Genomic DNA, 25,109 nt, shown 5'->3' with positions numbered 1-25,109 from the left:
TGTATTTGGCTTAAATTTTATTTGTGTGTGAATATAGCCTTAAAGGGAACCTGTCAGCCCGGACAGCGGGCCAGAACCCACCTGGGATACAGCATGGGATAGTCCTGTCGCGTAGAAATTACTGCACTGCTCATCATCCAAATGAGCAGATATGAGTCTAACCCCCACTGGAGCAGTGATTTCCTATGGACATCGGATTTGCATAGTAAGCGCGGTGTCGATTCGTACTTGATGGGATCGGCATCCAGAGCAGGACAGCCAGAAGAGGGTAACTATGCTACACTTTACCCCGGGGTGGGTGGGTTCTGGCCCGCTGTCAGGGCTAATAGGTTCCCTCTAAAATGGACAACTTTCACCTATCGGCCATATTAGAGTGGAGGACAGCGTGACTTTTGCACTGTAATTTATATGTAAGTGATTTTCCTCTTAGTAGTACGGTCTGTTTTTGAATACATAACCTGACCTGAATATAAACCCAATCTACTAAGTTAAATTGTAAAACAAAAACTGCAGTGCTGAGGTTAAACTCCAGCACTGTGACAGGCTTCTGTTTTATAGTCAGTTCTTTTAATGTGCTGCTTTGTAAAATCATTAACTATGAAGATATCATCTCTCCTGCCTTCAGCCAGAATCAGTCAGTGTATGCAAATGGCTACACAGACCAAATGCAAAATCTTCAGCCTTGATTAAAACTTATATGCTATCCATCCGTGCTCATTAAAATACTAAATAATATGGAACCTTTAACCCCCAGGCACATTAACAATGAGACTTTTTACAATTCTGGCCATTTTTGGCATTTTTGCTTTTGGACCTGTTTTTAATTTTGATGATTTCAGACTTTCAGTATGCTAATTGTAAAATTTGTAATAAAATAGAATAATGAAAGGGATCATTAACCTTCAAGTGCTGCAGCATTTACACAGTATGGAGGGTGTCTGAACTGCAGTGAGACACACCTCATCATTGCATGTCTTATGCACACAACTGTATTTTGGAGCCATAATGGGGCTTGTAGGGTGTGTTCACGTGGTCAGTATTCATATGCTTTTTTTTATTGGAAACCATGTCATAAAAAAGTATAAATTAAAAAAAAAACTTTTAGTTTTATTTTTTCATTCTCTGTGACAGGGTGAACCAATTCTGAAGCTCTCATTGAAATCATAGGGAGCTTCAGGACAAGCCTCTTAGCCAAGATTCTAGCCGTGATGCATCGTGTGGTTTCTATATATGTGACATAGTACTCATAGCACTTAGTGTAACTATGTAATGTGGGTGCTCTGTGAACTGTTCGTCTTCTGCACAAGGCTTCAAGTGTGATGCCAACACATTAATCTCGTTGTGAAGATTACATACCTTTAGATTACCACTGTAGTAGCCATAGCATCTGCTACAAGGACCTGGTGGCCCACTCCTGCAATTCACTGGGCCCCCTAAGCCGGCATCATTTGCAGGATCTGGTGGCCAAATGGGCCTCCCAGGTGCTCCAAATATACCTTAAAGCGCAACTATAATTTCAGTAGCCAAAAAATGAAATTCCTTTTAAAAAGAGCCATAAACTGCGTTGATAGCGTGTACGCTCGCTGAGATATCACCAGCTGTTTGGCTCAGAAGAATAAATGAATTTTTCTCCTGGCTGACAGAAAGTGGGCGTGGCCTATCCCTCATCTCCCTGGCTGGGTCGCTCCATTCACTGAGCAGCACCTTAGCAGATGTATCACACATAGCAGGATTAGATACAGCCCCAGCATACAGTATCACACAGTATGATTAGATCCAGAGCCCCAGCCGATGGTATCACACACAGTGGGATTAGATACAGTCATCTGCTCTGATTACACTGTAGGATAATGTCAGCCATGGAGGTGGAGGCACCTGCTGCAGACATCTGATAGGGAATGTTATATGTACTATGGAAGGACTACAGCTGTGTTGTGCTGGGACTTGTAGTCCTCCCCTCAGTGACTCACCCACTCTCCCTCATGCAGCACATTGGAGTCATGGTGGCACTGGATACACTTGTCCCTCCATCCAGCTCTTCCCCTGCGCTGCTCCTCACACACAACACTCTCAGCTCTGCTTAGTCACCTCTGTGAGGGGAGGGGGAAAGAATGTGCTGCTAGGAGGGGGGAGGGGGGAGGAGGTTTTGTTTATGTGTGTGTCAGGGCTGTTATCTGATCCTCCTGTCAGAGTCCGTACACTCAGGACGGATCTGCAGGGAGGGGGCGTGTCCAGCAGAAATGCAGAAATAAGTCAGAGCCAGACAGAGCTGTAAGGGCATAATCAGCCTTGTGTTTTTAAAAAACTGTTCATTTTAGGTTAATGTATATTGCAAAAAGTCTTATCATGACCTAAGCTAACTAAAACTGAATGGTCAAAATATTTTATAGTTGCGCTTTAAACTACAATTGCTCCTAATGAGCCCTTCCAGTTAAATGTGGCGCTGTGGTGACAAGGGTCTATTGGCTCCCTACCCTGCCAATCCCTCTTTTGGCCACAGGTAGCACTGTGCCTTCAACCACAAGAGGCTGCTCCCACCCTTCTTCAGTGCTTCAGCACACAAGTGATATTACACACGTCCTCACAGAGAAGGCAGAGAAGGACCTGGGGAACTGCTGTGCAGCTCAAGCCAGGTGAATATAGCTTTTTTTCACCACTGGGGGAATACCTACATTTAGAGAGGTGATTACTACATGGGGAGATGCCAACCATGGGGGACAGTATCTATTGGGGGAGGATACCAGTAGAGATGCCTACTATAGGGGGAAATATCTACTAGAAGGATGGGATACTAGGAGAGGTGCCTAATATATGCTGTACAGTATATATGTACCTAGGTATCAGCAGCCAGAACTTGCCACTAATGACTGACATCAGCAAGCACACTGATGTCAGTAATAAGAGTAATAATAATAATAATTTATAAGATATGATAAATAGTGATCACAGAATTTAAATGCCTCATATACTTTATTGACCTGTCAGATGCTTTTCGGGTTCACACTTGGCACCTCTGCAAGTGCCAATTGGTTACTGTAGCAGCAGAAGGCCTTTTATAGGTTTCTGAACCAGCCATAGTGCCTTTGCTGATTAAGCAATATCGATCAGTATAAGTAATCTAAGGATTGCCAATAACAGCACCTACAAGGGTGGCTTGGAAGTAAAAAAAAAAAAAAATCCCATCAATAATAAAAGTTTAAATTACCCATCTTTTCCAATTAGTATAAAAATGCATCCTCAATTGGTTACAGATGGGCTTTTCACACTGTGCTCCTACTCTGCCATACATTTACTTACTTTTTTACTTTAATAGAAAATTGAAATAATCCCAAATATATTCTCTATTCTTAATACATTCCATTTTTTTATTAGGAAAAAAAAACACACACACATTATCTCTATGCATGGTGATGCCATCTATCTCGTCTTGCACGACTAAGATTTTTAACCAGTTCACACTTATTAAAATTTATCTTACAATAAATGTTTTTTTTTTTTTCTCCAATTATTCAAAAATAAACCAATGAGTTGTCACCATTATGTATGTATGCACTATAGGGCTGGGTTCACACTACATATATTTCAGTCAGTATTATGGCCCTCATATTGCAACCAAAACCAGGAGTGGATTAAAAACACAGAAAGGATCTGTTCACACAATGTTGAAATTAACGGCCATTATTTCAATATAACAGCCGTTGTTCTAAAATAACAGCAAATATTTGCCATTAAATGGCGGCTATCCACTCAATTTCAACATTGTGTGAACAGATCCTTTCTGTGTTTTTAATCCACTCCTGGTTTTGGTTGCAATATGAGGACCACAATACTGACTGAAATATACATAGTGTGAACCCAGCCTGGAACTGTACTGTATATTAATGTACACACTTTAACCCTACGTCCTGGGTGTTTCTCCAGCTATGAAGCGCGCTCCGGAGCGGAGAGCGCGCTTCATAGGAGGTGGGGGCCGGCTGGGGACCTCATCGGTAATGACACGCTGCAGCGATCGCGCTGCCGCGTGTCATTAACCCCTTAAACGCCGCAGAGTTTAAGTGTAAGTGACAGGGGGAGTCCCCTGTCACTTACCGATCGGGACCCCCGCAGTGTGACTGCGGGGGTCCCGATCGTTGAAACGGACCGCTGGAGGTCTTTCACCTTCCTCCGTGCGGTCCAAACGGCGATCTGCTGCACTTAGCCTGCACAGGCAGGCTCAATGAGCAGATCGCCGATAACACTGATCAATGCTATGCCTATGGCATAGCAATGGTCAGTGTAAAAATCAAAGTACTGTATGTAAAAGTGCCCCAAAGGGACTTCAAATGTGTAAAAAAAAAAAAAGTTCAAAACACTATTACACTACCCCAAAACCCCTCCCCCAATAAAAGTTGAAATCACCCCCCTTTCCCATTATATAAATAAAACATATAAAAATAAATAAATAGATAAACATATAATATACCGTAGCGTGCGTAATTGTCCGATCTATTAAAATATAACAAGCGTCATTGCGAACGGCGAACGGCGTACACGAAAAGAGGGGAAAAAGTGCTCAGATTACCGATTTTATGTTACATTATATATTTAAAAAAATCAATAAAAAGTGATCAAAACGTCCGATCTTCACAAATATGGTATTAATAAAAACTAGAGATCATGGCGGAAAAAATGACACGCCATACAGCCCCGTAGGTGAAAAAATAAAACCGTTATAAGTGTCACAATAGGCCCATTTTATTAATATTTAATTGCCAAAAAAAAGGATTTCATAAAAAAAATACATATATAACATTAGAGAATCTGTGTAAACCTGCATATGGTTGTGTTCGGACTTACCTATAGAGTAATAGTATCATGTCGCTGTTACCATATAGTGCATTACGTAGACACAGGAACCCCCCAAACGTTACCATATTGCATTCTTTTTTACGATTTCACCTATTTATATCTTCATAAATAATATATTTGGAATTCCATCATACATGTTATGGTAAAATGAATGACGCCATTACAAAGTACAACTATTCCTGTAACAAACAAGCACTTACATGGCTTGTAGATAGAAAACTGAGAGTGCTAGAGCTCTTAGAAGGGGAGGAGGGAAAAACGAAAACACTAAGATCAAAATTTGCGCGGTCCACTGGGTCATTTTGGGCCTGGTCCTCAAAGGGTTAAACAGGACTATCTAATATTTCAGCAAAGTGTTGCCAGATTATTTTCCAGACAGTGTTAAAACCAAAGCCTCATATTTTATATATTCACCATATAATGTAATACCAATATTCCTGTACCTAAGGAATTGTGATTATTATGCCTCAGGACATCTCAGAATAGCTACCATACTATATGGTCTAAAGGGTAGACATTGAGCTACTGCCACCTCATGCTATACCCACCAAGACACATGGATACATTTACCTGTACTTTTACTTTTTGTATATTTGAGTATCCTCATGCAAATTGAAAACGTTGTCATCCCATTGCAATCGCACAATTCCCTTCAATCTTCTGTGGGATATGCAATGAAGACCAGGAGTAGTAGTGCAGTGGGTGCACGTTATCTTGAACAACTTCCTATAACAGCCAATACTGGGACCTGGGTGCAGATAATTAAAGGGGATGGCTACTTTACAGTAAAATTGTTTTGTGTGTGGTATAAGTGAGTGTATTCACTGTATATACTGACAGCAGCTCCCTGTGTACCCCAGAGAGCTAATACCACACTCCCCTCCTCCAGACTTTGCTGTCCTGCTCTGTGGTGAGTCTGCCCACAAGATGGCAGACATGGAGCAGCATGTGACAATGCCCCACCTCCAGTGTCCTCCATAGGCATATACAGGCTCAGTGGTGGACACTGGGGGCTGGGCATGGTCACATGCTCCTCCATGTCAGCCACTTTATGGACAGACTCACCACAGAGCAGGGCAGCACAGCCTACAGGAGGGGAGTCTGATTTTAGCTTTATAAGGTACACAGGGATCTGTTATCAGTATATACAATGAGTACACTTAGTAATACTTCTTACTGAACTATTTTACTATAAAGTGGCCAACCCCTTTGAATAACTTTATACTCCTTCCAGTATATCCTTTCAGTATTACCTAACGTGACATAAGACAGAGAAACTTTTTGATCCTATCTATGAATAATACATTATCACTGTAAAGCACCATCTACACATCTACATTTTTTTAAATATTGCTTCACTTTTGGTTTTCATAATCCTGTATAACAAGATTCTTTGAAAATCTTATAATTAGAACTTTTATAGTAAATACTGGGGAAATGACTGCATCATCAGCCAGGACAGATCTTCGATTAAAAGCAGCAATAAGAAGGTACAAGCAGTTACGCGGGGGCAGAGTGCGGGTAGAGAATCACTTTAAGGCTATAGTCTAATTAATGGTAACAGCTAAAATACCATTAGTGTGAATAGAGGCTTGAAGAAATACACATAAATGATATAAGGCCTCCTATCTAGCCTGGCAGATTGACAGACTTACTATGATATTGGATCTATTGCCACATTCAACCAGGGACCTAAAAGCTATATTCCCTTTACTTATATGGCAAACTATGAATCTGTTTTAAGCCATGTTATTTCTTCCTTTGCACTGCTCTTTACTGTCGTATTTATTTTGTGACTAACACGGAACCTTTTCTTTTTCGTAACATTTACTATAAAAATATGAATTGTTGAAAATGTGCAGTGCAGCAGTACAGGCCTGTGTTTCCAGACTTGCAAGCAGAATGTAAGGTACAAAAGTAGTCTTCTGAGCTTTTCTTCTTGCGCTGTGATGACTGGCTTGGAGCCTACACATTTCATGAGTACACAATAGGGAGTTGGGCAAGACTGCAGAAATAAATTTTATTAACACACAGTCTCTGCAGTACCAGACAGAATAATCTCCTTTAGTCTCCTCTAGCTGGCACAGCCCTCATTGGAGCAGGTCAAGTCAATTAGTCGTCTAATATGTGACATGTTTTATTTCAGATCTGTCTTAATTAAAGATTTGGAAGAACATATTTTTAAACTGATCGTTTCTATTTAAATATCTATATCAGCTAAAATTAATTTTGGGATGTAATGTTATATATTTATAGATATCCTATCAGTGGATCCACCTGCTCCTGTCCCTCATCCTGTCCATATTTTCCTTCTTCCAAGCTTTGCATACTGTAAAGATAAATCTCCTCAAAGGTGGGGTTGATCTGCCGTCAGGAAGGCTTAGACAGTTGTCTTGATCTGGCCAAATGGGTGACAAATTATTCTGCATTTAGATGAACATTTGTATGGAGCATGTCTTCACTTAAAGTGAAACACTAGACCAAGACTCAATAATCCTCCTTTGAGCATATTTTAGGAGTGTAATGTAGGGTTTACTCTTTCATGTGGTTCTCCTTTAAAAAAAAAAAAAAAAAAAAAAGCATACAATAATTAAAAAAATTCATATTTAGTTAGCTTTTATTCACAACAATCTTGACAGTTACAGTTTATATATATATATATATATATATATATATATATATATATATATATATATATAGCAGCTTAATGGTAACAGCCACAGATGCTGCTGTTGCTTGAACAACTCTAGAAATTAAATCTTAATGGCGTGTGTAACCCTATTTAAAGTAAAAAAAAATGCCAAACTATTTGGCCTAAGCTTTAGGCCTAACTATATCACAAATATTGCTGCAACCCACCTGCCAGGACAGGAGTCTTCTCACCCCCAGTCAGGACTCACAATTTCCTCCTCTTGGTTTCAACACAACACCCCTTACAGGTTCCTCTTACAGGGCTCAAAGTCACAGTAGATTAACTAGAGCCAACCACTCATTGGGCTTATAACCCACTTACCCTAGATTGTTTTAGCATTGATCATGTACAGAACACTATAGGCCCCCATATAGTAACCTTCACTCTATTAGCTTATGATCTGCTCCATGACAGTTCTCCAGATCCGGATTAGGGAGTCAGCTTTCCCCCTGAGACTCTCTCCAGAGTCCACAGGTGAACCCATACAGCTTTATGATGGTCCCATCCCATCCCCCACATATGACTCAGCCGAGTCCTCCAGGAGTTTTCAGGCCCTTTTTCCCCCCATGCATTCAGGTGTCAATGGTTTTGGCCTACTTTTTTATCTATACTGGCCTACAGAACTCTCTGCTAACACCCAGTCTCTGGGATGGTATAATGTTCACCTTCCCAACACTTCCACCAGGTGCACTTAAGATCCCCACACACCTTATTTTGTTGGCTGTACCCTCCACTTGCGACAGGTTGAGCCATCAGTATAAGGCAGTGCTTCTCAAACTTTTTCTACTGGAGCCTCAGCCAACAGACCAAGGCAATGCCTGAGCCTCACCAGACCGACCAAGAGGATAATGGGGGCCTCACCATCTGTGGTGAAAGTCTATTTACAAGCTGAAAATAATGCTAGAGCTACCTTTCAACCATCTCCCAAGCTCTAGATAATAATAAAGTATGAAATAAATGGATAATGTTGCTAAAATTGAGATTTCTGCAAACTGCAAAAGGACTGTGCAAATCATAGTTACTTTTGTGAAAACTGTCTCCCCAGCTCCCCAACTAGGGGGCGCCTCACTGGTGAGGCCCGCCTCACAGTTTGAGAAGCACTGGTATAAGGTGTATAGGGCTCTCCTGACCATCTAATGACAAGTGATGTTAGGGGAGGTAGGGGTCTGTCCTGATGGAAAATCACCATCTGACCCCTTTGTTCTTGGAAACATAAGCTGCATCCAAAGCTCTCTGGCTGCAGCTTAATCCATCCCTCTTCATAAAGAATGCTGCAACACTCAGCCATGCCAAATGTTCCCGCTACTCTTCTACAACCTGTCAGCCCTCTCATTCTTGAAAAGAGGTTGTTTTGACACTCAGGAGCATTTACAAGAAACACCGTCCATATATTTTTTACTCAAGGTCTATGTAAGTAATTCTTCATATTCAGCAACACAATCCAATACCTGTGCCATATGGTTACACGCACGTGTATCAGCTTGGTGCAATGTGACATATACAGTTTCCAGATGTCACTGTACATTGAAGTGAGAGGAGTTTTTAAAAATATATTCCTATAATGCAGCAACAAACTGCATGTTATCAGAACATAATACAATATAATCTAAATGTCAGTACTTGCATACACAGCTAATAGGCACAATTTTGCCCCCGTATTCCTTCTATTTTTATTCCTTAATAAATTGTAACAATGCATTGCTGTTTTTTTTTTATGTACTTTTCAATCAGGTGTGTTTTTTGATAAGCAGGGTACTCCAAATCTATTCCAGATCTACTGTATATTGGTAATGTTTTAAACCCATAGAAGTTAGTGTATTGAATGTAAAATGAAATCTGCATTACGCATCTGTGCCTGATCTATATTTTCTCACCGAAGTGTGAATGAGGTCTACCGTGGTAATTGCAGGGATTTTCAAACCACAGCAGATCCTACAGTATTTTCAACATGTATTCCAGTGTAGCTGTAATGGACGAGTATACTCCCAGAGGGAAAGCTCGAGCACTCTGATCTCATTCCTTAAAATCATCCAACTTTATTTAATATACATGTTAAAAATTCAGCAATACAAGATAAAAAATACAACTTGCTTCGGAAATATCCCTTCGTCTGGCACCTTGGGACTGATACACAATTTAGAAATTTGCTAACTTTTCTTTAGTTTACATAGAAACATAGAAGATTGTTGGCAGAAGAAAACCACTTGGTCAATCTCCTGGCCTGCCTCATTAGTATTTCCTTTCTTATTATCTTAGAATAAATATATTTTTATCCTAGACAGGTTTAAATTCGATTAGATTTGCCTACGTATCAGCTAGAACTTTGTTCCAAGCATCTACTACTCTTTCAGCAAAGTAATATTTTCTCACATTGCTTCTGATCTTTCCCCCAGCTAACCTCTCACTGTGTCCTCTTGTTCTTGAGTTCAGTTTTTTACTAAAAACACTTCCCTCCTGAACCTTATTTAGTCCTTTAGCATGCTAAAAGTTTTCAATCATGTCCCCCCTTTATCTTCTTTCCTCCAGACTATACAGATTCAAATCCTTAAGTCTTTCCTGATATGGTTTATGCCTCACACCCTCCACCATTTTTGTAGCCTGTCTTTGGACTCGTTCTATTTTATCAATGTCCTTTTTTAGATGAGGTCTCCAAAACTGTACACAGTATTCCAGATGTGGCCTCACCAGAGCTCTATACAGCGGGATCACAATCTCCCTCTTCCTACTGGTTATACCTGTAGCTATAGAGCCCAGCATACAATTTGCTTTCCCTACTACCTGGTTGCACTCGTGACTCATTTTAAGGCTGTCAGAAATCACTACCCCTAAATCCTTCTCCTCTGCAGTCTTTGCCACAGAACAGAACACAGAACTGATGATATGATACGATATGATATGCATTAGTTTACATTTGGAAACATTGAACTGCAGTTTTAATTGTTTGGACCATATATCTAGCAAGTTTTCATTATTTTTACTTCTACAGATGTCAAGCTAACCAGCCTGTAGTTACTGGGCTCATCTCTACTACCCTTCTTGTGGATAGATTCCAGTATATAAGATTCCAGTATTCCAGTATATAGAAGTAGTATTATATACTTTTTTATGGCATTATTATAGTCATTATTTTTCAACAGTATTTGTAAGGCTCTTTTCATGCCATGTTTTGTGGTGTATCGCAGGGGCATATGTCAGGGGTCTCCCTGATATATTATATACCTCCACCTCAAAAAGGACAAAGACTTCCATGTTAAACTATGTTTTATAGGATCCTGTAAATAAAATAATGCAGAGGTCTGAACAATTCAGCAGATTTAAACCCAAACAGAAACCACTCTAATGGAGGCCCTAATAGAAACCAACACTTTTCTGGTCTCCATTGGGTTGCTATGGGAATATCTTTGGGTACATTTTCTGTATGCGCTAAGAGATTTCCTGATGCATACAGCTAACAGGCACCACTAATGTGATGGGGGCCATTTATTAAGACCAGTGTACTTGTACGTCAGGCATTAACCATGTTAAATTTGGTGTGCCTTGCCGTGTCTACCACCACAACCACCCCCATCAGACAGGTGGGCTTATGGCCTATGCCAGGGGCACACATTTGATAAGCGTGCCTCAGCTAAAACCCCTTTAGCAGTTGCAAAACTAAACTTCCCATCACCCTGGAAACCCAAAGCCATTTCTTTTCTCATCCAGGCATGATGAAAACTGTAGTTTAGCAACAGCTGGAGGGCATCGTGTTTGGCACATGTGTTCTAGACCTACACCTAGTCTTGGCTTACTGATACAAAATACTGACCCAAATACTGAAAGTGGCCATAGGAAGCCTTCCAACAATAACTACTTTAGACCATGTTTTCATAAAGAGTTAATTTTATGCAAAATCTGTGTCATCCCACTTCTTGTATTAATCATGACTTATACCTTGTATTAGGCTGGGTTCACACTACATATATTTCAGTCAGTATTGTGGTCCTCATATTGCAACCAAAACCAGCAGTGGATTAAAAACACAGAAAGGATCTGTTCACACAATGTTGAAATTGAGTGGATGGCCGCCATATAACAGTAAATAACTGCCATTATTTCAATATAACAGCCGTTGTTTTAAAATAACAGCAAATATTTGCCTTTAAATGGCGGCCATACACTCAATTTCAATATTGTGTGGACAGAGCCTTTCTGTGTTTTTAATCCACTCCTGGTTTTGGTTGCAATATGAGGATCACAATACTGACTGAAATATACGTAGTGTGAACCCAGCCTTATAGTCTTGTACTAGATTCATAATTCTCCTGTCATTGGAGCTGAAATTTCCCAGTGTTATTTGCCGCCTCGGTGTCTGCTCAGACCTTGTCTGATGATTTGTCTTCTAGGAAGTGGACTCTTTACATCAAGTACTACATAGTAATCTTATGTAGGGAAAACTCGATGTCCCACAGCATTACGGGAATTCATGAATGCTGGTAGGGATATACTTCCAGTGACAAAAAACAGAATTGTGAATACAGCTCTGGACTATAATACAAGTAGCAGCACACGATTAGTAAAGATTACAGAAGGTATTTACAATGTTCTTCATCACTTTATGAGCGTTCTATCAATATAAATCCTGTTATAAAGAAAAATCCTGCTGCAGAGAATAGAAAAAACATAAGTATTATTACTAGTATAGTATGTTGTAACCTTACCATGCTAATAGTAAAAGGAATATTTTATCAAATTTGAGCAGTTTTTCCATTTATTTCTTAACTTTCCATGTATTATACATATCAGCTCCCATATCACCTACGCATCCCATGTCTAGTTATTCCTAGCTGGATTTGTGGTTTGTGTCTCTACTTCCTTTCAACTCAATCCTCACTTTTCCGGTTGATGGAAGTGCCATGTCCTTAGGTGACTTGTCGGGTTCTATATACTCTTGTCTACTCAATACAATGGATCACACAGTACATCAAACGGCATTACAGCAAACGCCATCACAGCAAAGACACCTGGAGAATTTCTGCACTGGGACATGCTGTATACTGTAAGATTATACAGCTCCTAAAAGTACATATAATATTAAATGTCTCACCAATGAAAGTTTATCTCGCTATGTTTGCAGCTTAATCTTTTATTGGCCCGTGTCTGCTCATTCAAATAAAAAGCTCTTTTATGGGTGATTGCTGAGTAATAATCATGTGTAAATAAGATAGTGGGAAGGAGCGATGTATGTTCTGTTCTCTGGCTGCAAACAATGGGATCTTGTGGAACAACATACAAACTTATTCTAATAACTCTCCCTATTTTTCCATGAAAAATCAGTACAGGGTAACTGTGTCCTTCAAATAACATGAAGACAGACCTCCCTTCTATGTTTGCTCATTTTTGTGACAATAGACGTCTCTGTTATCAACCTATTTAAAAGAATTCTTTGGAAATTTATAAAAATAGCTTGAATTACAGAGCACCTCTCCGATTTTCTAAAAAGCTCTCAGACAGCAAAAGCAGCAGAATACTGTATGCTTACTCATCTTCTATGGACAAGCAATCTATATATGTATCTCATCCTCATGAACAAGGAAGTTATGTGTGGTGTCCCACTAGGGGTGTTGCAGTTATATACACCCTTTGCAAAAGTCTGTACTAACTGTGATGAAAGTAGTACCAAAGTTCACCATTAGATGTCGCTGTATTATGTATATGCATATGGGAGCTGCACAGCTGAAGGATTGCAAAGGTTATTGTTTGCTATGTGTCAACAGAATTTGTAGACCAGTAGGAGTTCTGCTTTCTTCCTTCCTATCATCTCTTCTCTTTCTTCTTCTATTGCACTTTTTTACCCAATCACAGTGCACCATACATGCTGGGGAGGAAGTGAGTCACACAGGGGACAGGAAGAGACAGACTTTCGTTCTGGACATTGCGAAGGAAGGACACACGCTAGATAGCACTCCACAGTGGTCCTATTTAGGCCCTGGCTCACTGACCCAAGTCAGTCTTAGTCAGTACCCCGCATGGGAAGGACACAAGACAGCACACTGCTACAAACTTCTTAACTAGTAACATTCCAAAGCACTATGCATTGTTAAACTCCTCTTAAGAGAGGACAAACCAGAGACCACCTCAACTAACGCCGTGGACTAGGAGAAGTCAGAGAGCAGGACAGTATCCACAATAGAGCCACAGAGCCAGGAACTGATCCGGACAGAGCATAGTTGCAGTAGCCTATGAACTCTGTTTCGCAGCACGGGTGTCAGCAGGGAACCCTCAGCATTCCGCTCATCCCAGGTAACAAGGTCTGGGGCCTTGTGTCACCCATTAGGAAGGTTCATCCGAGTCTAGTGGGCATGAGGTGGTGTGAAAACTGAAGTCAAAGGTCAAAACACGGGCACAGGTGTTCTTCTTATTCTTCTGATTCTTCTTCTTCTAAGTATCCTCATCCTCCAACATCCTCCAAAATATATAAAAATAGTAAAGTTAATTAACATATGATATACAGTAGTGTGCGTAAAAGTCTGATCTATTAAAATACAAAAACAATACTATTCCAGCACGGTGAACAGTGTGAACACAAAGCGTAAAAAAAATGCAGAGTTTGCTTTTATTTAATGACATTTTATGTATAAAAACATTAATAAAAAAGTGATCAATACGCCGGACCAGCAGCCTTTTCATTGGCTGGAATGCATCACATGGCTTCCAACTTTCTCATGTAATATGCTAGGTTGTTCACCACTGTTTTAAAGAGGACCTGTCATCATGCTGGACATATTTTTTTTTAAGTACACATTATGTTAGTATTCCCAGCATATGCTACAGCATACTCGTGGTGGGTCCATTCACTTTCTGTATAAATAATTTTATTATCGCTAGACTCAAAAGTGTATTATATGGTACTTTTGAGTCCTGCAAAATATAACTATATGTTAAAAAAACACTTGTTGGACCACTTGTAGTAGGCTATGTTCTATCCAATGGAATTAATGAGCCTGCTGTGGACATACTGTGGGACATAGTCTATTAGAAAATGAGGAAAAGGGGTTATCCAGCGCTACAAAAACATTTCCCCCTACTGTTGTCTCCAGTTCAGGTGCGGTTTGCAATTGAGCTCCATTTACTTCAATGGAACTGAGTTTCAAAACCCCACCCAAACTGGAGAAAACAGTAGGGGGGAAGTGGCCATGTTTTTGTAGCGCTGGATAACCCCTTTAATTCCAGTTTACCTAAAAAGAAAAAACTAAATTAGGTTATCTGCATGATTAACTAGGTTATATAAACCATACACGTCAACAAGCTATATAAACTATATACTAAAGAGGTTAAAGGGGTAGTTCAGCAAAAGTTAATTAAATCATCTGGTGCTAGAAAATGCCAGGGATTTGTAATTTACTTCTATTTAAAAATCACAAGCCTTCCAGTACTGTCAGCTGCTGTATGTTCTTCAGGAAGTGCAGGAAGTATTCTTTCTAGTCTCACACAATGCTCTCTGCTGCCAACTCTATAACGACAGTGACATTTTAGGCTCCGTTCCCACTGAGCAAAGCTAGCGGAATTCCGCGACGGAATTGTCCGCCGCGGAATGCCGTTAGCCTCCCGCTCATAATGGGACTCTATGGGAGGCGCGCGCTGCTGCTCTATACGCGCTGAAGAATGAACATGTTCATTCTTCAGCGCGGACAGGGCAGGAGCGCGCGCCTCCCATAGAGTCCCATTATGAGCGGGAGGCTAACGGCATTCCGCGGCGGACAATTCCGTCGCGGAATTCCGCTAGCTTTGCTCAGTGGGAACGGAGCCTAAAGCTATGTTAATACTTGAAGGTTAACGCCTGATAACAATGACAAATACCTTTTGCAGAACACCAACAGAGCCCACTATAAGTCAATAGGGTCCATCAGGCTCCATTGGGATCTGTCATACAACAAATCCACCATAGACCATATAAAAGAACAGGTTGTATAAGCCATATATTACAACAGGTTACATACAGTTAATAATCTCTACTGAATTATACATATCATACACTACATGTTACATAAACCATATACTACAAAAGGTTACATAAACTGTACATTGCAACATATAAGCTATACTAAAGCAGGTTGTATGAACCATATACTACAACAGGGTATATAAACTATATACTAATATAACAGGTTATATTACCTATAATAATGTTTTTATTTGTATAGCGCACACAGATTCCGCAGCACTTCACCAATCTGTATGTTTGTTTAGTTTTTTTGGGTGTGGGAGGAAACACACAAACTCTTTGCAGATGGGATTGGTGGGATTTGAACCCAGGACTCCAGCGCTGCAAGGCTACAGTGCTAACCACTGAGCCACCATGCTGCCCATATATGTTAATAATGCTTTTATTTGTATAGCACACATAGATTCCGCAGCACTTTACATAGTTTCGCCAATTATTGCTCCCTGTCCCCATTAGGGCTCCCAATCTAAATCCACATATCTGTATGTTTTGGGAGTACCCGGAGGAAACCCACGCAAACACGGAGAGAACATACAAACTCTTTGCAGATGTTGCCCTTGGTGGGATTTGAACCCAGGCCCCCAGGCTACAGTGCTAACCACTGAGCCACCGAGAGAGAGAACGGGTTATATTAAAAAGCGGTACGTCATAGGAAGAAAAAAAATCAAATCAGTTGATGTTAGAAAGTTAAAGAGATTTGTAAATTGCTACTATATAACAATGTCATGCCTTCAAGTTCTTATCAGCTGCTATATGCCCTGCAGGAAGTGATGTGTTCTTTCTAATCTGACACAGTGCTCTCTGCTGCCACCTCTGTCTGTCGCAGGAACTGTGCAAAGCAGGAGAGATTTTCTATGGTACTCTGGACAGTTCCTGTCATGGACAGTGGTGGCAGCAGAGAGCACCTTGTCAGACTGGAAAGAATAACCCACTTCCTGCAGGACATATAGCAGCTGATAAGAATTGGAAGCCTTGAGATTTTTAAATAAAAAATAATTTACAAATCTCTATAACATTTTGACACCAGTTGATCTGAAAAAAAAAAATAAATAAATCTGTGGAATACCCGTATAACTATATATTACAACAGATTATATTAACTGCATGCCATAACAGGTAATAAACAGTATCTATTACAAAAGGCTAAATATCTAATAGTACATCAGGTTATGTAAATAACAAGTCATATAGTCCATATAGTATAAAACATTTCTGCATTCTGCAAATACTTGAAATATTCACATACAAGCTCTGGCTCTTCCATTCCCCCCCCCCTAAAAGAATAGGAAAGCTTGGCACATTACCAGATCATGTTCCAATTTACAGCTTTGAAATATTATATGAAGAGCGCACAATCTGCAATGTTTATTTTCATTGATGATGATCGCCTCACATTATACCTAATTGTTCAAATATTTGTTCAGGTATCTTCCTATTCTCAGCGCTGTCTGAAGCTGTCAACCTCATAGCTTATCCAACTCCTCGAACCACTGAGATTTGAGAAACTCGAGACACGCTTGCCATAAAATAACTAAGCAATGAAGTTGTGAGCTTTTATATTGGGAATTTCAGTCTAGACAAAAAGACCTGTTAACAGTTGAAAGGAGATTTTTTTTTTTTGTATTCATCTTAACCCTCTCTTGGTGGAAATTTACATCGCCTTGTTTAAATTGGCATCGACTTTTGGAATACATAATTGCCATACTATCTTTTATCCATTTGAATCACACCAGACTGATAATTACCGGTGTCTCACTTAAGTCATTTTGGCTACTCTGAATCACACAGGAGATACGTGGAGACTTGGTGTTACATCTGAAGGACGGAGTAAACAAGACAAAACACCGGCCAACGTAGGTAATTCCATGCTGTAATGAGTCTGTGTTTGTCAGTGCAGACTAGTTTTTTGTGTATCCATATGTCCTGTGTGTGTACAACTGTAACAGAATAAATTAGTCTTGACACAGTGCAACATTAACCCCTTAGGACCCAGGAAATTTAAATTTTTGAAATTTTCATCTGTTCCTCTTTTCCTTCCTTAGTCGTAATTCTTTTACTTTTCCATCTACAGAGATATAGGGGCTTGCTTTTTGCAGGATGAAATGTATTTTATAACAAAATGCTTCATTTTACTGTAGTTTGTTTTTCAAACCTTTTTGTAGTTCCGCCTAGGGGATTTGTAATAGGTAATCCTTTGATTACTCATATAGATCAATGCAGTACATATGTGCTGCATTGATCTACTGGATCAGTGCTGTATTGGTACAGTTTTCTATAGCTATATATAAAGAGGCCTAGCAAAGGATGCCAATCTGAGCCATTACCAATAAGGCACTGAAAAGCTTTTTTTGCCATTTCGACAACAGCATCTAAGTGGTTAAATAGCGATTCAGGTAAGAAAAAGAGTGCTGCACCTCACACCTATGGCTGATACTAGTACCTCTCGGCTGCATAAAAAACATCAGAATTCTGTATGTGAATTGATCAAGCCACACTGCCCCATGTACCGCGTGCAGGCATCTGATACACATGGGTCCCTACACTAAGTCCACACTGTGCCAGTCAGCGACCACCACCCCCGCAGGCGTGCACAGTCAGGGAAGGGAGGCCATGGAACGGCCCTGCAACCCCCATGCCACAGGACCAGACCCAAAAATGCCACACCAAAACCCAGCCAGCACCACCGGCGGAGGAAGCTGCCCCCAAACAGCACAAGTCTGGATAAGGTATTGCACTCACCATAGCTATCAAAGATAGAATGGGACAGACAGGAGGGATTAAAACCATGAGCACTCAGGTGTCTCCTGCTAATTGCGGTCATGTGGGTCTCACCAGGAGGAGTGCAAAACACGGAGAAAAGAGAGAATCAAAATACTGTTCAGGGAAGAAAAAGAGTGCTGCACCCAGGCCTGCTTCTGCCATGAGGCGGAATGAGGCATTATGTCCCCCCTGCTGTCATTTTTGTTAAGTATCACTTAACAAAAATGACAGCGGCCGCTCCCCTGTCCCGTCGCCCGCGCTCTCCACATCCCGTCAGGTCTCGCAATGTCACCCTGCAGCTGTCACGGACCTCCAGGCTGTGGTGAGTGCCCGGGGTCGGTGGGGGACACGCTGGGGTGATCGGGTGGCGCGGGGCCGCCCCGAGCGACCCAATCACCCCACTCACTCACTACAACCTGGAGGTCCGTGACAGCTGCAGGGTGACGTCGCGGGACCTGACGGGATGTGGAGACAGCGGAGAGCGCGGGCCGGCTGCGGCGTGGGACAGGTGAGCGGCTGGCTGCGGGGGGGGGGGGGGGGGGATGCCGGCCATCACTCGGGGCGGCCGCCTGAGGTTTGCCTCAGGCGGCAGAAACCCCAGAATCGGCCCTGGCTGCACCTCACACCTATGGCTGATACTGGTACCTCTCGGCTGCATAAAAAACATCAGAATTCTGTATGTTAGCGATGATGTTAAATAGCGATGATTAAGTGATCACTGAAAGCTACCAGAAGTCACTGTGTATGTAATGGGCTTGAGTCCATAACAACTTAAAGGGAACCCATCAGCGCATTCGTGCCGATTGAGCTCCCAGGAACCCTGCAGAGATGTTGCTAACACATCTCTTACCATATCAGGGGTTGCATGTTCCATGGCTTTATTTCTTAGCAAATCGATATTTAATCAGGCACGTGGTTCAGGAAGATAACTGTGTCTAGTCATTTGGGCAGTGTCCTAGTCAGGGCTCTCTACCTGTCAGCACGCTCTGTAGCGGTGATTGAGAGACAAGGAGGCCCATTAAAAAAAACATTAAAGATTAGTGAGTACTAAAATGCTCGGGTGCTTGAAATTTGAGATGAATATTTGCTCGGGTGCTCGTTTCGAGTAACGAACCCCATTGAAGTCAATGGGAGAATTGAGCATTTTTGCAGGGGACCAAAGCTCTGCATAGGGAAAATTGTGTGAAAACCTGGAAACCTCAGAAAATGATGGAAACAACATGGAAATGGACAGGAAACAGCAGGGGCAGCATACATGGGCACCTCTGGGGCTGGCAATCACAACATTATGCCAAATTATGGGCAACAGCAACAAGACAAATTTGACTACTGACATCAGATTTGGGGGTAGTCGTATAGAGTAAGTGTGTAACTTCTTTTTTTATTTTTTTTAAAGGCACAGTGAGTATAGGTATAGCTGAACTACAGATCCCAGCCAGCCAAGAGATTGTCAGCAACAGGACAAATTAACTACTGCCAGCTGCACTACAAGTCCAATCCAGCAGCCAAGAGTAGCCCAAAAAATATGTATTAAAAATGTTAAGCCCTTAGAAGGACTGTTGGATTCTTCGTGTTGGATTCCTGCCTAACCGCACACTAATTCCCTGCGTAACACTCTCCCTGACAGCAGCTCTCTCCCTAAACTCCTCGAGCCTGCGTCTGACGCGAGCACCGCAGAACCTGATTCTTATATGCCCTGGTCATCTGACCAGCCAATCGCTACTATCAACATGTAGGGTTCCCACGTGATGCGACGAGCTCACAAAGGCTCTCCTGCATGATGATTGGATGAAAAAAAAAGCCGCCAAACATGCAGGAAGATGCCATTGTCTCGAGTATAGCGAAATGCTCGTCCAAATAACGAGCCTCATTGAGTACCCTAATACTCGAACAAGTACCAAGCTCGGACGAGCATGCTCGCTCATCTCTATTTAACATAAAAACTTGATTCGTCATTTTCTAATGATACATTTCCTTTAAGAACAATAAAGAGAAAGCAAAGGCAATACTACCAAATACTAACCATGTGTAATAAGAGCTATTAGCAATGTGATTAAAGGAATAAAAGCTACAAGAAATACTTGCCACTAGTATTATACTGACAGTTTTAAAAAGGGAACCTGTCACCCCCCGTGCCGCGGTGAAGGCCGGCCGCCCGTCCCTCCGCTAGAGCCCCGGATACTTACCCCATTTCGCCAAGTCCTATTCCTGTAGCCGGTTCCGGGACGGAGATATCCCTGTCTGAAGCCCAGATGAGTCCGACACCCATAGAGAATGACGGCTCCATTTATTCTCTATGGGCGTCGGACCCATCTCAGCAGTGCGCGCGCAAGACTTCCGGCAGGGATATCTCCGTCCCGGGACCGGCTGCAGGAACGGGACTTGGCGAAATGGGGTAAGTATCCGGGGCTCTAGCTGGGGGTCGGTTCCCTTGAAATATAGTAGTGATTTTATGATTCTAACTGACCTTAGAGAGGGAATGTGAACTAGGATTACCTGTCAGGAATAGTTTTCTTTTTTTTTTTTTACTACTTAATGTGGTTGAGATGTATGTAAACTTATGACTTCTTCTGTACGCTCTAAGGTGCAAAACCAAACTAATTCAAATAGGATTAAAATTTACAACTCTTTGGGCTTATTTGTGCCTAAATGTTGAAAAAAAAGAGCCCTAATGAGTCCTCATTAAACACCTATAAAGAGCCATAATTCTCATTTAATAAATGCTGACTTCCCGTTAAAGTATTATGTTGTCCACCACAGTGGAAGTAAAATGTGATTAAATATTGAGTATTTATTTTATGGATTTATATACAGCAGCGCTCAGGCGAGGAACAAATAAAACAATTAGGAAGATTGAGTAATAGCAAAAGTTGAGCCTAATCTGGATGCATTACTGGTTATTATGCTCACAAATTATGAAATGAAATGTGATCCATACTTCTGGCTGCACACAACAAGCGAGACGAGGCTGGAGAAAATAAATAAGGTGAAAAGGAAGTTACAAAATTAGTGTTGTAAGGAATGATAGGCTGTAAACGGTTGGAAGGCAGAGATAAATGACTAAGCAGTAATCTCCATGCCGGCAGTGTGAGGGAATGTATAATAAGACATGATGCTTTACAATCTCTGTGACTTTAAAAATACAGTATATGAGAACCGAGACATAAGTAGACTGCACAGCGAGCGTTTTCTATTATGTTCTTATTTCAAGGAGCAGAATTTAGTGCGGCTCCAGTTTACTATTCCATCATCACTTAAACTTACATGAGTTCATTCTTCTCTGTTAGTGATAGAAAATATGTCCGTATGTTTTGCAGTTTAAGAGTCACCTCTGAAACTCTATTGCCCATGGGCGCAACCCAACTGTGCCTAGTGACACATCCAGCTTTCTGTATATCAAAGCGACTGTGGATGAAATATTCAGGAAGTTATTATCTGATTGCATTCGTAGCTTTACAGTTCATTACAACAGAGCTGTATTTGTACCTGACACTGTGGTATTTGCTGTATAAACACCGCACAACACCCTGACTTGGGTAGGGTACTCCATTTTTGACAGTCAGTGGCTATGCAGTATTGCAAGATTTAAGAAGACAAGTAGCCAACCCCCCAAAAATGAGACGTTAGTCTCATTAGGTAGATTAGGGTGCCCTGACTTCACCACATTTTACAGTTTTTTGATAGGTCCTTCCGTTCTTAAGATGTGTGACTTTTTAGTTTGCTTAATAATTCAGTTTAAGGGGTATTTCAGATTTTTTTTCAATGTTTTTTAAATCAACTGGTGTCAAAAAGTTATACAGATTTGTAAGTTACTTTTTTTAAAAAAAATATGAAGCCTTGCAGTACTTATCAGCTGCTGTATGTGCAACAAGAAGTCATGTATTCTTTCCAGTCTGACAAAGTTTTCTCTGCTGCCACCTCTGTCCTTGTCAGGAACCATCTAAAACATTAGCAAATCCTCTACTCAAAAAATCCTCAAAACCTCTACTGCTCTGGACAGTTCATGACATGGAAAATTGTGGTAGCAGAGAGCAATTGTACCTGCAGGACATACATCAGCTGATAAGTATTGGAAGGCTTAACATTTTTAAGTAAAAGTAATTTACAATTCTGTAAAAGTTTCTTGCACCATTTGATTAAAAATTATTTTTTCCTTTGGAGAACCCCTTTAGTAGATGGGCATGAACGTAATTTTAGTAGAAGGAGATTAAAATCAGGTGAGTGGTGCTATTATACAGACTGGTTTAGATTAGTTATAGGTCCACCCCTTTACAGGTTTACAAGCACTGGACTAGGGACTGCAGACATTGGTTGAGAGATGTCATGTGACCAAAGCATCTTACTTTCATAGATGTGACTGGCAGTGGTAAACATAATAATAAAAATCCTTGCACAGATAATAAGCTGAAGTGTACGCTGTGAGGCAATGTGTGTCAGTGTGGCATGTTAAATAGTACATACAATGAACATGATACCCAAGCAAGGTATTCCCCAGCCACACAACAATCGTATGTAAAACAACTAAAAAATGCATAACACAACACTGTAAATTGCCAGACTATAAATCCACATATCTCAGAAAAAGAAGGGTAAATCAAGAAAGAAGTGTAATGAGTTTACCATAAGCTATTTATAAGATTTTCTGAGGAGCAAAAGATGGCTGAAGCCTACTGCTCCCCCGTCACTTACATCCAGCTTTTCCATGTTACTTCTCAAAAGTAATCCTTCCAAGACGTAGAGGTACAAGTACATATGACATTGCAAGTCATATCCAGTGGCTGCACAATGCCGCCAGTGCTGTTCCCTGGATAAACCCTTTAATTATAGTAAAATCTCTTTTGGGCGGGTTCACACTACGGAATTCTCGCGGAATTCCGTCAGCTGTCCGCCCGCACGGGCACGCACTTTTCCGCCGGCTCCATAGACACCATTCTATGGTCCAGCGTATTTCGCGATCCGCTAAAAGAAGTGACATGACACTTCTTTCAGCGTACAGCGGAATACGCCGGCCCATAGAATGGTGTCTATGGGGTCGGCGGAAATGCGCGCAGATGTGGGGGCGGACAGCTGACGGAATTCCACGGTTATTGTCCGCGAGAATTCCGTAGTGTGAACCCGCCCTTTGTGTGTGTGGGGGGGGGGAGAGGGTGGATACAGGTCCTCTTCAACCAGAGGTACCTAACAGTGCCACCCAGTAACTGCATAATATAGAAGAAACATAAATACAGAGGGGCTTTCTAGAAGTACTAGTTAATAAAAAAAAAATATATAGAATTTTAAACAATTAAAAAAAAATTAAAGTGTTCTTGATACAGAGATGCAGATCCCTATATAGATATGGCCTAAAATAATTAACAATGATTAAAATGACTAAAACTCCCTGTTTGCAGCCAGCACGGGGGAAGTGGTTGAGCCTTAGACTTTAGTGCATACTTTGTTTTTAGAACAGTAATAAATAAAACTTTATGGGGAAAATATATTGAAACTAGTGTCTAAAGGGAAACTAACAGCCAGTTGGAAGAATTGAACCTGCTGTTATGTTCCCATAAGGCAGGAGACGCTAAGGAAGAAGGTAGTTTTATTATCTCTTCCTCTGAGCTGTTTTTGTGTCATTTTCAGTTTTATTCATATGTATATTAGGCGATTTGGTGCATTGAGGGCAGTGAATATTACCAATGCGTCACTCTTGGCACTTATCACTGCATGAAGATGGGCGGGCTGGTGTTTGTGTGTGTGTGTGTGGGGGGGTAAGTGCACCAAGAGTTGTAGTACTAACCCAGTACACCAAACCACACTAGAGAACCTCTTCTATGGGCCCATTAACACTACTGAATCGATGTTGAAATTCCATGCGGGGGAGTTCCCGCCCCAAATCCTGCCTGCTTTCCGCGCCTCTCCACTCAAAGAATTGACATTTCAGAGAGAGGAGGCCCGTGACCCCTCCCATTAAAAAATATAGTAGGCAGGATTCAGCACCAAGTCCGTAAAGGGGAGTTCCGCACGGAATTTTGGTGCCAATTCCGTAGTGTCAATGGGCCCTATGGGTGTCCTTATAATATCTTGTAGAAAGTAGTCTATGGCTATGAGTAACTCCTATGACAGTTCCATTGAACTAAACTAAGCACAAATTCCAAGCAGTATAATTGTCTTTTGAATATATACTGTATATACAGCTAATATATTTACAGCACATGCTAAATCTACTCTCACAGGTACAGTTCCCATTCTAAGTGTTTGGCCTCATTTCCTATATTTTGAGGATACAGAATCATGGTGTAATAAGCAGAGAATAAAGAATAAATTATAGATTCAGTCAATTTAAATTTAGGAGAATGAAATTTGAATTTCAATGGCTGCCACCATCTGGAGTTTTAATTTGTGTGTACAGAACAAGTTATCTGTCCCATAAGCGCTTCTTCTTGTTCTTTCCATATGACTGAAAGCAATGCAGCAGTGGAATGTCAGTATACACGGAAAAGCTGCAGATTAAAAGACTCGTGTTTGGCCTGAATTTCCCCCTTCACTGGAGGGTCCTCAAACAAACTTCCCTGGTTTCCTGGAATTTGGACATTTTTTCGCTATGATAGCATGTTCTGCATGTGTGCCTATGTGTGTGAGTGTGTGGATGAGTGTGTAAATAGTGTTTAAGAAATGGAAAAATGTTAGCCATGTGGTCCCTCCCCCGGTCAGTCCTAGGAGGATGCCTGGAGCATTAGCTCAGCTGTTCCAACTTTGTGCCTGGTGTCATTCACTTCCATTAGCAAATTCACACTGACACATAGCAAGGCATGGGAGCAGCAATCAGCTTCTAAAGTCAGAGGGAAAAAA

Source organism: Dendropsophus ebraccatus, chromosome 10 (assembly GCF_027789765.1).
Source record: "Dendropsophus ebraccatus isolate aDenEbr1 chromosome 10, aDenEbr1.pat, whole genome shotgun sequence".
NCBI classification, from domain to species: Eukaryota; Metazoa; Chordata; class Amphibia; order Anura; family Hylidae; genus Dendropsophus; species Dendropsophus ebraccatus.
The sequence above is the reverse complement of the archived record's forward strand: the minus strand, read 5'-3'. Positions refer to the sequence as shown.